Below are 14,988 nucleotides of genomic sequence, written 5' to 3'. Positions count from 1 at the left end.
TTATCATCTGCAACTTACTAGTGACGGAAAAGAGTTATACCTTCAAAATCGTTCACCACCGACTGTTTGATGTACTTTTTATTTTACCGATCGGTGGAATTGGCGATAATATCGTAACTTCCCTTATACGTCTGACAATGCATACATGTTATTTGATTGGAATTGGAAATAAACGAACCACAGATAAAGGACTCAAAGGTCCTAACGCCATGTCTTGCCACTCTTACAGGGAAGAGAAGCGACAAGCTATAGAGATCATTGTTTTCTTGAAGACCTTGTTCTGTTTATCAATTTTGTCTGATTTCTTTTATTTTTCCAGAATGTCTTCACTTAGTAAAGGCTATTTATGATGCTTAATATCTTATTGTTTTATCGAATCTCCTGTTTTACGTACTTATTTAAAAATTGTATTTCTTTCACTTGAATATAGTGAAGATTAAATAGGTACGAGGAAATTACGATGCCACGACAGCAGAATATACATTATTCTGAAGTGTTTCCTGCTTCCAGGTGCAGCTGGTTCTTGTAAACGTTTTTGTTGAACAAGATTCTATGTTTTGGTAAAGTCATTTTCAACGAGAACAACGATATATAACCTTGAGAGACGACGTAAGTCGCCAAGAGTGGTGGTTTTGAAGAGAGTGTTTTAAAACAGATGAGACCTCCTGCACATTAGTTTTCCCACCGATGTGATATCCTACAACCCGCGACTGTCAACGTACTGTTAAAAAAGAGGGCCTTTACAAAATTATCATTTTAGGAGCTTGAAAGTCACCATGAAACTTTGTCGTATTGAACACCTTGAAGAAGTTGTGTGCGAGAACGAGACATCAGCCAGAGTGCGATCATCTAATTGGTCGCAAGATAAGAAATATGAAATATTTTTCGGAGGATCCATAAGCATATTGAAGGATTTAAAGACGTATTAAATCGCTTATTACGTTTTCGTGTAATAATTGTGAAAAAAAATTAAAGTTATGAAATTCTTCTGTTCAGTTTCTGCTAGAAAGAGAAAAGAATGAGTAAATTAAATTGCACGTTTAAGGGCAATTGAGCGAGGTGTGAAAAGTTGAATACTGTAGGCTCGAGGATGTCGTTTGAAGACACGTTAGCACATTATCAAATTACTCTTATGCTTTTTGGTAGACAAGGAAGAGTGTTATTTTATTTACACGGTTATATGTAAAGCTGTCATTATATTTGTGTTTGTTTAGTTTGCGAAATGAGATATAGCTTTGAAACGTTGATGATTAATTTTGAAAACAGTAAAAGGAAAAAAAAGCAGGAAGTGACGTGCTGGTGGTAGTAGTTGTTATCACATCCGCTTAACACGCGGAAGGTCCCAGGTTCGATCCCTGGCAGGCACATATTTATTATTTAAATCGTTTGTTTCCTTTTTATTCAGTTGGTAAGAACGTGGAACGAAATTTTCATCATAAATTCAGTGTGTTAGAGCGTGAGACAGTTCTCCAGATGTCACAGGATTTACACCCTTTTTTCCTATACTTTTAACCACCTTCCGAAATTCGTATAAATGTTGTTTAATAAACCGAAAAAGAATCGCTATTGGTTTTGGATATAATGCGCACGGCTGCGAATTTTTCACGTTTTCATTTCGTGTAATCGTATAACGTTCGACGAAGAATCTGACCAGCAATTTAGAACCCAATTCCATGGAAAGGGTTCATGAGTTTTTTTTTCTATTTCAAATGCGTGAAGAGTGTGAAACGTCGATTCACGCGACCTTATTTTAAGTTTAGGTAACGTACCTTCTTAGTTGTACAGGTAATGTTTAAAGATCACGACTCCGTCAGTGTTTGTTGAGAACAACTATTAATCAAGCTGTGACAGCTAATCAACCTATTTGTTTCTGTTCTTTAACCTTTTGTTTTAAATAGCGGTTAGAACTATTGCATCGATATGCGAGTTATCATCTGCAACTTACTAGTGACGGAAAAGAGTTAAGGCAATTCTTTCAAAATCGTTCACCACCGACTGTTTGATGTACTTTTATTTTTACCGATCGGTGGAATTGGCGATAATATCGTAACTTCCCCTACGTCTGACAATGCATACATGTTATTTGATTGAATTGGAAATAAACGAAGGCCACAGATAGCGACTCAAAGGTCCTAAACGCCATGTCTTGCCACTCTTACAGGGAAGAGAAGCGACAAGCTATAGAGATCATTGTTTTCTTGAAGACTCTCCTTGTTCTGTTTATCAATTTTTGTCTGATTTCTTTATTTTTCCAGAATGTCTTCACTTAGTAAAGGCTCTTTGCGATGCTTAATATCTTATTGTTCTTATCGAATCTCCTGTTTTACGTACTTATTTAAAAATTGTATTTCTTTTACTTGAATATAGTTGGAGATTAAATAGGTACGAGGAAATTACGATGCCACGACAGCAGAATATTCATTATTCTGAAGTGTTTCCTGCTTCCAGGTGCAGCTGGTTCTTGTAAACGTTTTTTTGTTGAACAAGATTCTATGTTTTGTAAAGTCATTTTCAACGAGAACAACGATATATAACCTTGAGAGACGACGTAAGTCGCCAAGAGTGGATGGTTTTGAAGAGAGTGTTTTTAAAACAGATGAGACCTCTTCTGCACATTAGACGTTAGACTTTTCCACCGATGTGATATCCTACAACCCGCGACTGTCAACGTACTGTTAAAAAAAGAGGGCCTTTACAAAAATTATCATTTTAGGAGCTTGAAAGTCACCATGAAACTTTGTCGTTATTGAACACCTTGAAGAAGTTGTGTGCGAGAACGAGACATCAGCCAGAGTGCGATCATCTAATTGGTCGCAAGATAAGAAATATGAAATATTTTTCGGAGGATCCATAAGCATATTGAAGGATTTAAAAGAGACGTATTAAATCGCTTATTACGTTTTCGTGTAATAATTGTGATAAAAAAATTAAAGTTATGAAATTCTTCTGTTCAGTTTCTGCTAGAAAGAGAAAAGAATGAGTAAATTAAATTGCACGTTTAAAGGCAATTGAGCGAGGTGTGAAAACGTTGAATACTGTAGGCTCGAGGATGTCGTTTGAAGACACGTTAGCACATTATCAAATTACTCTTGGCTTTGGTAGACAAGGAAGAGTGTTATTTTATTTACGGTTATATGTAAAGCTGTCATTATATTTGTGTTTGTATAGTTTGCGAAATGAGAGATATTTTGAAACGTTGATGATTAATTTTCAAAACAGTAAAAAAGGAAAACAGGAAGTGACGTGCTTGTGGTGTAGTGGTTATCACATCCGCTTAACACGCGGAAGGTCCCAGGTTCGATCCCTGGCAGGCACATATTTATCATTTAAATCGTTTGTTTCCTTTTTATTCAGTTGGTAAGAACGTGGAACGAAATTTTCATCATAAATTCAGTGTTAGAGCGTGAGACATCTGTGAGATGTCACAGGTTTACACCCACTTTTCCTATACTTTTAACCACCTTCCAGAAATTCATAAATGTTGGTTTAATAACCGAATCGCTGGTTTTGGATATAATGCGTGCACGCCTGCGAATTTTCACGTTTTCAATAGGCCTCGTGTAATCGTATAACGTTCGACGAAGAATCTGACCAGAATTTAGAACTCTGTTCCATGGAAAGGGTTCATGAGTTTTTTTTCTATTCAAATGCGTAAAGAGTGTGAAACGTCGATTCACGCGACCTTATTTTAAGTTTAGGTAAAGTACCTTCTTAGTTGTACAGGTAATGTTTGAAGATCACGACTCCGTCAGTGTTTGTTGAGAACAACTATTCAAGCTGTGACAGCTAATCAATCTATATGTTTTGTTCTTTAACCTTTGTTTTAAATAGCGGTTAGAACTATTGCATCGATATGCGAGTTATCATCTGCAACTTACTAGTGACGGAAAAGAGTTAAGGCAATTCTTCAAAATCGTTCACCACCGACTGTTTGATGTACTTTTTTTTTACCGATCGGTGGAATTGGCGATAATATCGTAACTTCCCTACGTCTGACAATTACATACATGTTATTTGATTGGAATTGGAAATAAACGAACCACAGATAGCGTCAAAGGTCCTAAACGCCATGTCTTGCCACTCTTACAGGGAAGAGAAGCGACAAGCTATAGAGATCATTGTTTTCTTGAAGACTCCTTGTTCTGTTTATCAATTTTTGTCTGATTTCTTTATTTTTCCAGAATGTCTTCACTTAGTAAAGGCTGTTTGCGATGCTTAATATCTTTTTGCTCTTATCGAATCTCCTGTTTTACGTACTTATTTAAAATTGTATTTCTTTCAACTTGAATATAGTGAAGATTAAATAGGTACGAAATTACGATGCCACGACAGCAGAATATTCATTATTCTGAAGTGTTTCCTGCTTCCAGGTGCAGCTGGTTCTTGTAAACGTTTTGTTGAACAAGATTCTATGTTTTGGTAAAGTCATTTTCAACGAGAACAACGATATATAACCTTGAGATACGACGTAAGTCGCCAAGAGTGGAAGGTTTTGAAGAGAGTGTTTTAAAACTGATCGAGACCTCTTCTGCACATTAGACGTTTTCCACCGATGTGATATCCTACAACCCGCGACTGTCAACGTACTGTTAAAACAAGAGGGCCTTTACAAAATTATCATTTTAGGAGCTTGAAAGTCACCATGAAACTTTGTCGTATTGAACACCTTGAAGAAGTTGTGCGAGAGAACGAGACATCAGCCAGAGTGCGATCATCTAATTGGTCGCAAGATAAGAATATGAAATATTTTTCGGAGGATCCATAAGCATATTGAAGGATTTAAAAGACGTATTAAATCGCTTATTACGTTTTCGTGTAATAATTGTGATAAAAAATTAAAGTTATGAAATTCTTCTGTTCAGTTTCTGCTAGAAAGAGAAAAGAATGAGTAAATTAAATTGCACGTTTAAGGGCAATTGAGCGAGGTGTGAAAAGGTTGAATACTGTAGGCTCGAGGATGTCGTTTGAAGACACGTTAGCACATTATCAAATTACTTTTGCTTGCTTTGGTAGACAAGGAAGAGTGTTATTTTATTTACGGTTATATGTAAAGCTGTCATTATATTTGTGTTTGTTTAGTTTGCGAAATGAGATATTTTGAAACGTTGATGATTAATTTTGAAAACAGTAAAAGGAAAAAAACAGGAAGTGACGTGCTGTGTAGTAGTCGTGGGTTATCATCCGCTTAAAACGCGGAAGGTCCCAGGTTCTAGATCCCTGGCAGGCACATATTATTATTATTGGAAAGCATGGTTCTCGTCATCGAAGGTACAGACGTGTTTCTTGAGCTCTTATTGCCTTAGGTGTAAATTTAACAGCTAAGCTAGTGAGCGTGTTCTTCATTTTTGCCAGATTTTTTTTCCTGTTATTTGTTTGACGATGTCTTTCATCAACCAAGAAGGTCATGGAAGTTATGCGTCGTACTGTTTTTTGTAGAACGACTAATTCAAAGCCATGGGGACGTTATCCATTCTGTTATTTCTACGTTTGGTGCTGCTTCGGTCACTGCTGTAGTTCCTCGCCCGGGTGGATATAAGAGGTAACTTTTGTTCTTCCCGCCGATGTGGATCTGGCTATAGATGCTGGTCTAATTGTAAATGGTGTGCACTGTTCGGCTAATGGTGTCACTAAACGTACTATTACTGTGTCATTTATGGACGTCCCAGAATATATCGACGATGATATTATACTAAATAAACTTAAAGATTATGATTGTGAAGTGAAAAGCCCTATTGTTGTGGAAGAGGGACTAGGGCATATACTTAGGTATACGCCATGCTCGTGTGTTTTAGTGAGAGGTGTATCTCTTTCCCGTACGTAGTGAAAGTTTTTTGATCCTTTGGGCAAGGCGGTAATGTTAAAAGTGAAGCATGATCGCCAGTCAAAAGTATGTAATTTATGTTTGGGGCGGATCATCTATATCGCGATTGCCCCAGTTTATATGCCGACATTGTCATATGCAGGGACACGTCCGTCAACGTTGTCCCAAGCTTGTTGCTCCTCGAACTTCCTCTAGTAACGACGCAGAGGTGGCCACGCCTACTACTTCGTGACGCCGCTGAAGTAGACACGGCTGCTCCCTATCGTGCAGTGCTTCATGATGTTGACACCATTTCTGTTTGTCCACGCGCTTGATTCATTCAGGTTCCCCTTTCAGAGGAGGCTGCAGCTACCCATCGGGTGGTGGACGATGTTTCTGCCCGACGATCGACGGTTTCTGGTGGGGCCAGGGAACGGGCTAGTAGTCAGCCCCTGCTGCAGGACGCAATTTTGATCGTCACTTCCCTCCACTTCCGGTTAGTGGTGAGAGTATCGCCGGCGATGTGGAGTGCTCTTCCTCGTCGTTGGAGGTATGCTAGTGTGGTGGCAATGTCTCTCGTGACACACTTCTAAAGGGCAGTGGACGAAAGCGGGTGTCGGACGTGCCAATACTACGGATATCTCGGGCGAAGGCGAAGGCGGTGTCGCAGCCTTAAATGTGTTTTTTGTGACAGTTTGTTTGTTTCAGTTCGTGTAAGACTGTCTTATCATTATTGTTATTTGTACTTTGTGAATATTTGCTTAGATCTTTACATTTATTCTTGTTATTTTGTGTTCGTACCAGTTTCCTTTCAATTCTTGTACCTTTACTTTCTCTTTAGCATGGTACATTTACAAACAGGGTGGGAGTTTTGAATTGTAATGGGTTGCGTAATGTTAGTGCGGCTTATTATCTGGATTACTTGTTTACTAATTTTGATGTTGTTTGTTTACAGGAAACGTTTTTTACTGATGATTTTCATGATGTCGTTACTGAAATTTTGGCCAGGTGTAGCATTTTTAATAATTCTCCTTCTGGCCGACAAGGGGTTCCATCTTGTTACAGCAGTTTTGTGTGATAATGTTACATTCGTTTCTTCTGATGGGTGGGTAGGGTTCTGACAGTCAAATTCAGTTTCGAGTCTTTGTCTTATCTGTTATCATCTGTGTACGCTCTCTCGCGATATCTCCGAGCGACAGGAATTTTTCCAAAACTTGGAGTATTGTTTGGATGGTTGCACGGGATTGCTTGTTGTGGGAGATTTTTTGTTGTGTGGTGGATGTGGCACGCGATCGATTTCCGGTCCGTTTCTACCGTGACGCCAGCCGTTCGGCTTTTGTCCAGTTTCTTAATAGGTTCGATTTACTTGATGCGCATTCACTCATATCGCCGACTACACCTGGTTTCACATGGAAGCGTTTTGTTAATGGTGAGATGATGTCGTCTCGTATTGACAGGGTTTTGCTTTCTACTACTTGCAGGGGACTGTCCAACGTTTCCGTACGTTGTGGTTTCCTGCTACAGATCACGCTTATATTGGGCTTCGACCTTACTCTGCGGCCCGTTGTCAGAGGTCCTAATTTCTGGCACTTCAATAACCAGTTATTGAGGGATGCCGAATATGTGAAAGCCATTAAGCTGTTGATCGCCAGAAGTCGTAGTTGGTCAGTCTATGGGACTGATAAAATTAAGTGGTATGAACAATTGAAATGCGCGTTCCGTTTACTTACCGAGCGTTATTCGATTCTTCGTGCGCAGGCATCCCGTTCTCGCAAATGTCAGCTTGAGTCGTCCATCAATCGTGAGCTTCGAAAACTGTCCCGTTTCCTGGTAGGTCTAAGGTCAAATTGTATGAACTTGAAGTTGCATTGGAGACTTTGGATCACGATACCATAGAGGGAACGAGGATTCGATCTCATATTCGTTGGTTTGAGGAGGGTGAGAGATCTACGTCTTACTTTCTTCGTATGGAAAAGGTTCGTCAAAGCAGAATTGAGTTTCGATCCATGCTCACTGATAGGGGGTGTGGAGGTGTCCGGTGTGGAAGATATCGCTGCTGTTTTACATCAGTATTATTCCGCACTGTACTCTATAGATATCGTTCTGCAGGCAGACATAGATTTTCGTTATCTCATTTGTTGATCGAACTCTTTCCCGTGAACAAGCTCATATTTGTGATGCTCCATTCACGGTTCCGGAAGTTATCGCAGCTCTAGACAGTTTACCGCTGGGCAAATCTCCTGGTTTGGATGGTTTTACCTCCGAATTCTACAAATATTTTCTCTCTCTTTTTTTTTGTTGACGACTTTTTATATCTGTCTTGTCTGAACTGTTCCACTCTCCACAGTTGCTCCGTACAATGTGTTCTGGGGTAATTGTTCCTATCCCGAAAGGCGGATCGACGGTTGGCTAACAGCCGGCCTTTGATATTGCTTTGAACTGACTATAAGCTTTTTGGCCAAAGTGCTGGCTCGTCGCCTTTCGTCTGTGATCTCCAGTTTAGTTTCAGATGACCAATCCGGGTGTATACCTGGACGGGACGTTGCTGATACTCCGTTAACACTCGTTTTGCTATTGCAATCTTTAGCTTGTACCGGCCAGGGTGGAATCTTCTTGAAGCTCGATCAGATGCAAGCCTTTGATCGGGTGGCCTATGACTATCTATTTCAACTTCTTCTGCGTATGGGTTTGGGTTCTACTTTTGTTCACTGGGTTCGTCTTTGCTATACTTCTATTTCTAGTTGTGTAAAGTTTAATGGATTTCTCACTACTGATTTTGCTGTAACTCGGGGAATTCGTCAAGGATGCCCAATGTCTGCTCTACTTTACGTTCTCAGTGTCGAACCGTTACGAAATATGTTAGTCCATAATATACATATTACTGGTATTGGTGGTGATGTGTTACTCACCACGCCTTCACTTACTTATCAACATGCTGATGATACCACCTTAACCTTACGAGACGCCGAATCTTTGCCGCATGTGTTGGATGTCTGCCGAACTTTTGGCAAAGCTACTGGTGGGAAGATCAACTGGACCAAGAGTCAGGGTTTGTGGATTGGATGTTTGGCCTCTTCTGCAGACTTCGTCCTTGGTGAGTTGAGAATTTCCCAGGATCCTATTCGGATTTTGGGAATAGTTTTCCACTCTAATTTCGATGTCATGCTGCAAGATACGTGGCAGGGTGTATTGCGCAGGGTATCTCGTGTCTTGGTGTCGTGGCGATTTCGTTCTTTGTCGCTAAAGGGTAAATCTCTTGTGGTGAACTCCTTGGTGGCATCGGTGTTATGGTACCCGTTGAATATACTCCGTTGCCAAGACAGTTTGAGGCTCGATTTCGCAAATGTATACTGGATTTTATTTGGCGGGGAGGTATACATAAAGTGGCATACGGTATTCTGATCCGGAGTTATGATTGTGGAGGTATCAACTTGGTTGATGTTAATACTCGTAAACTCGCATTCCGTTTGAAGTTGTTGCAGCGTTGTTTGGATGCTTCTTGTCCTTCCACCTTGCGACAACTTCTTTCTGGATTTTTTTCTTGTTATGGTAATCTCTCTTTGGGCTTTCGGATTCTTCAATGCCGTATTTTGCCACGTTTTGTGAAATCGTTACCTTTCTATATTCAGGAGATGTTTCATGCCTGGAAGGTTCTTGTTGGGGATAAAGGGATTGTCCCAGCTCCTCTTTCCCCACAAATTTTTTGATGAACCTTTGTTTTCAATCCGCTATTGTTGATGTTCGCCACCGAACATTTCATTTTCCTGAATTTATTAACGCAGGTTTGGTTCAGGTCCGCCATTTATTGTACGAGGTGCTCCTGCTTTTCTTCCGGTGGGGCAGTGATTGAAATGTGTACGGACGCTGACCCGTTGGCCAATGCCCGCACAATTTTTCACATTTTCATATTATCAAGGAGGCGTTGCCTGTGGACTGGTTGTCGGTTTTGTCCACCCAGCCGGCTCCTCTTCCGTCGTCCACATGTGTTGTGGATTTATATTTTCTGGACCACTCCGATAATCGAGTTCATTTTCAGGGTTTATCTGTGAGGCAACTGGTGGGACATTTACAGTTTTCACTCGCTACTAATTTCCCTGCTCCATTCTACTGGGGGGATATTGTTCCTCCTGGAGACTGGAAACGCATTCGTAAAAACGCTTATTCTTCTTTTGTGGGTTTTATGTTTGTGATGTGGATTATTTGCTGTGGTGGCGGGCGATTACCACTAATGTCAAGCTGATACATATGGACAGACATACCACAGGGTTGTGCACTTTCTGTTCCCAGGCGCGGGAAACCATAGACCATCTATTTTTCCAATGTCCTTTTGTACAGCCCTTGTGGTCATATGTATATAAATTATTGGCATTTTATTTTGGATGTCCCATATCAAACTGGGTATGGAGGAGATGCCTCTTAGTGGGATCTCATCCTTCGTTACCCCAGGAGATACTGGAACATATTCCGTTTGTTTACTAGTTTGGCACGTCAGGTTATATGTTCTGCTCGTTCAGTTTCTTTGGCACGAAATCGCGTAATTCATTTAATTTCCATGTTTAAAGTGCGTGTACGGAGACATCTTCATCTTCATTATCATAGATCTTTGTTACATAATCCATTAAATATATTTTATTCTGTGTATTCTTATGTTGGTAACTTGGTAACCCAAAGGTGCCCAAGGTTATTTCTTGTGTACGTTGTTAAGATAAGTTGTTATTTCATTATATTTTTGTTACCAATGAAAGATCCATTGATTTCTTATTTGTTAATGTTCAATATAATGTTTATTGGATTACCTGCTGTTCCAATTACCTCTTTTATTTCTTTTTCCTTAATTTTATTAACTTTGTGGTAATTTTCAGCATGGTAATCTATAGAGTTATTGTTACATGCTAATTCATTAACTTGTGTTTTATTTGTTGTATTTCTGTGTATACCCCCACGTTGAGGTGGGATAAATAAAGAGAAGAAAAAAAACAAAAAAAACATCCGCTTAACACGCGGAAATTCCCAGGTTCGATACCTGGCAGGCACATATTTATTATTTAAATCGTTTGTTTCCATTTAATTCAGTTGGTAAGAACGTGGAACGAAATTTTCGTCATAAATTCAGTGTTAGAGCGTGAGACAGCTGTGAGATGTCACAGGATTTACACACTTTTTTCTTATACTTGTAACCACCTTCCAAAATTCGTATAAATGTTGTTTAATAAACCGAAAAAGAATCGGCTGCGAAATTCCACGTTTTCAATAGGCCTTCGTGTAATCGTATAACGTTCGACGAAGAATCTGACCAGCAATTTAGAACTCCTGTTCCATGGAAAGGGTTCATGAGGTTTTTTTTTTTTCTATTTCAAATGCGTGAAGAGTGTGAAACGTCGATTCACGCGACCTTATTTTAAGTTTAGGTAACGTACCTTCTTAGTTGTACAGGTAATGTTTAAAGATCACGACTCCGTCAGTGTTTGTTGAGAACAACTATTCAAGCTGTGACAGCTAATCAACCTATATGTTTCGTTCTTTAAACTTTTGTTTTAAATAGCGGTTAGAACTATTGCATGGATATGCGAGTTATCATCTGCAACTTACTAGTGACGGAAAAGAGTTAAGGCAATTCTTCAAAATCGTTCACCACCGACTGTTTGATGTACTTTATTTTTACCGATCGGTGGAATTGGCGATAATATCGTAACTTCCTTTACGTCTTACAATGCATACATGTTTTTTTATTGGAATTGGAAATATACGAACCACAGATAGCGACTCAATGGTCCTAAACGCCCTGTCTTGGCACTCTTACAGGGAAGAGAAGCGACCGGCTATAGAGATCATTGTTTTCTTGAAGACTCCTTGTTCTGTTTATCAATTTTTGTGTGATTTCTTTATTTTTCCAGAATGTCTTCACTTAGTAAAGGCTATTTGCGATGCTTAATATCTTATTCTTGTTATCGAATCTCCTGTTTTACGTACTTATTTGAAAATTGTATTTCTTTCACTTGAATATAGTGAAGATTAAATATGTACGAGGAAATTACGATGCCACGACAGCAGAATATTCATTATTCTGAAGTGTTTCCTGCTTCCAGGTGCAGCTGGTTCTTGTAAACGTTTTGTTGAACAAGGTTCTATGTCTTGGTAAAGTCATTTTCAACGAGAACAACGATATATAACCTTGAGAGACGACGTTAGTCGCCAAGAGTAGATGGTTTTTGAAAAGAGTGTTTTCAAAACAGATGAGACCTCTTCTGCACATTAGACGTTTTCCCACCGATGTGATATCCTACAACCCGCGACTGTCAACGTACTGTTAAAACAAGAGGGCCTTTACAAAATTATCATTTTAGGAGCTTGAAAGTCACCATGAAACTTTGTCGTATTGAACACCTTGAAGAAGTTGTGTGAGAGAACGAGACATCAGACAGAGTGCGATCATCTAATTGGTCGCAAGATAAGAAATATGAAATATTTTTCGGAGGATCCATAAGCATATTGAAGGATTTAAAAGACGTATTAAATCGCTTATTACGTTTTCGTGTAATAATTGTGATAAAAAAATTAAAGTTATGAAATTCTTCTGTTCAGTTTCTGCTAGAAAGAGAAAAGAATGAGTAAATTAAATTGAACGTTTAAGGGTAATTGAGCGAGGTGTGAAACGTGAATACTGCAGGCTCAAAGAAGTCGTTTGAAGACATGTTAGCACATTATCAAAAGCCTTTTGGCTTTGGTAGAGAAGGAAGAGTGTTTTTTTATTTACGGTTATATGTAAAGCTGTCATTATATTTGTGTTTGTTTAGTTTGCGAAATGAGATATTTTGAAACGTTGATGATTAATTTTGAAAACAGTAAAAAGGAAAAAAACAGGAAGAGACGTGCTTGTGGTGTAGTGGTTATCACATCCGCTTAACACGCGGAAGGTCCCAGGTTCGATCCCTGGCAGGCACGTATTTATTATTTAAATCGTTTGTTTCCTTTTAATTCAGTTGGTAAGAACGTGGAACGAAATTTTCATCATAAATTCAGTGCGAGAGCGTGAGACGGCTGTGAGATGTCACAGGATTTACACACTTTTTTCCTATACTTGTAACCACCTTCCGAAATTCGTATAAATGTTGTTTAATAAACCGAAAAAGAATCGCTATTGGTTTTGGATATAATGCGTGCACGGCTGCGAAATTTCACGTTTTCAATAGGCCTTCGTTTAATCGTATAACGTTCGACGAAGAATCTGACCAGCAATTTAGAACTCCTGTTCCATGGAAAGGGTTCATGAGGGTTTTTTTTATTTCAAATGCGCGAAGAGTGTGAAACGTCGATTCACCTAACCTTATTTTAAGTTTAGGTAACGTACCTTCTTAGTTGTACAGGTAATGTTTAAAGATCACGACTCCGTCAGTGTTTGTTGAGAACAACTATTCAACCTGTGACAGCTAATCAACCTATATGTTTCGTTCTTCAACCTTTTGTTTTAAATAGCGGTTAGAACTATTGCATGGATATGCGAGTTATCATCTGCAACTTACTAGTGACGGAAAAGAGTTAAGGCAATTCTTCAAAATCGTTCACCACCGACTGTTTGATGTACTTTATTTTTCCCGATCGGTGGAATTGGCGATAATATCGTAACTCCCCCTACGTCTGACAATACATACATGTTATTTGATTGGAATTGGAAATAAACGAACCACAGATAGCCACTCAAAGGTCCTAAACGCCATGTCTTACCACTCTTACAGGGAAGAGAAGCGACAACCTATGGAGATCATTGTTTTCTTGAAGACTCCTTGTTCTGTTATCAATTTTTGTTTGATTTCTTTATTTTTCCAAAATGTCTTTACTTAGTAAAGGCTATTTGCGATGCTTAATATCTTATTGTTGTTATCGAATCTCCTGTTTTACGTACTTATTTAAAAATTGTATTTCTTTCACTTGAATATAGTGAAGATTAAATAGGTACGAGGAAATTACGATGCCACGACAGCAGAATATTCATTATTCTGTAGTGTTTCCTGCTTCTAGGTGCAGCTGGTTCTTGTAAACGTTTTTGTTGAACAAGGTTCTATGTCTTGGTAAAGTCATTTTCAACGAGAACAACGATATATAACCTTGAGAGACGACGTTAGTCGCCAAGAGTAGATGGTTTTTGAAGAGAGTGTTTTCAAAACAGATGAGACCTCTTCTGCACATTAGACGTTTTCCCACCGATGTGATATCCTACAACCCGCGACTGTCAACGTACTGTTAAAACAAGAGGGCCTTTACAAAATTATCATTTTAGGAGCTTGAAAGTCACCATGAAACTTTGTCGTATTGAACACCTTGAAGAAGTTGTGTGAGAAAACGAGACATCAGACAGAGTGCGATCATCTAATTGGTCGCAAGATAAGAAATATGAAATATTTTTCGGAGGATCCATAAGCATATTGAAGGATTTAAAAGACGTATTAAATCGCTTATTACGTTTTCGTGTAATAATTGTGATAAAAAAATTAAAGTTATGAAATTCTTCTCTTCAGTTTCTGCTAGAAAGAGAAAAGAATGAGTAAATTAAATTGCACGTTTAAGGGCAATTGAGCGAGGTGTGAAAACGTTGAATACTGTAGGCTCGAGGATGTCGTTTGAAGACACGTTAGCACATTATCAAATTACTTTTGGCTTTGGTAAACAAGGAAGAGTGTTTTTTTATTTACAGTTCTTTCTAAAGCTGTCATTATATTTGTGTTTGTTTAGTTTGCGAAATTAGATATTTTGAAACGTTGATGATTAATTTTGAAAACAGTAAAAAGGAAAAAAACAGGAAGTGACGTGCTTGTGGTGTAGTGGTTATCACATCCGCTTAACACGCGGAAGGTCCCAGGTTCGATTCCTGGCAGGCACGTATTTATTATTTAAATCGTTTGTTTCCTTTTAATTCAGTTGGTAAGAACGTGGAACGAAATTTTCATCATAAATTCAGTGCGAGAGCGTGAGACGGCTGTGAGATGTCACATGATTTACAAACTTTTCTCCTATACTTGTAACCACCTTCCGAAATTCGTATAAATGTTGTTTAATAAACCGAAAAAGAATCGCTATTGGTTTTGGATATAATGCGTGCACGGCTGCGAAATTTTACGTTTTCAATAGGCCTTTGTTTAATCGTATAACGTTCGACGAAGAATCTGACCAGCAATTTAGAACTCCTGTTCCAT

The 14,988-nt window shown here is 38.8% G+C and overlaps 3 non-coding genes across 3 annotated transcripts; all 3 read left to right on the top strand.

The window, feature by feature from the left end:
* Window positions 1-3,243: 3,243 nt before the first annotated feature.
* TRNAV-AAC (transfer RNA valine (anticodon AAC)) lies at window positions 3,244-3,316 on the top strand. The gene has a single exon. It is a non-coding gene; the product is annotated as a tRNA-Val (tRNA).
* A 9,353-nt stretch (window positions 3,317-12,669) lies between these two features.
* Window positions 12,670-12,742, top strand: TRNAV-AAC (transfer RNA valine (anticodon AAC)). Its single transcript has one exon. It is a non-coding gene; the product is annotated as a tRNA-Val (tRNA).
* Window positions 12,743-14,602: 1,860 nt separating this feature from the next.
* Window positions 14,603-14,675, top strand: TRNAV-AAC (transfer RNA valine (anticodon AAC)). Its single transcript has one exon. It is a non-coding gene; the product is annotated as a tRNA-Val (tRNA).
* Window positions 14,676-14,988: the final 313 nt, after the last annotated feature.

This window comes from Tachypleus tridentatus, chromosome 13, assembly GCF_004210375.1.
Source record: "Tachypleus tridentatus isolate NWPU-2018 chromosome 13, ASM421037v1, whole genome shotgun sequence".
NCBI classification, from domain to species: Eukaryota; Metazoa; Arthropoda; class Merostomata; order Xiphosura; family Limulidae; genus Tachypleus; species Tachypleus tridentatus.
This window is presented reverse-complemented; position numbering and strand designations above follow the sequence as displayed.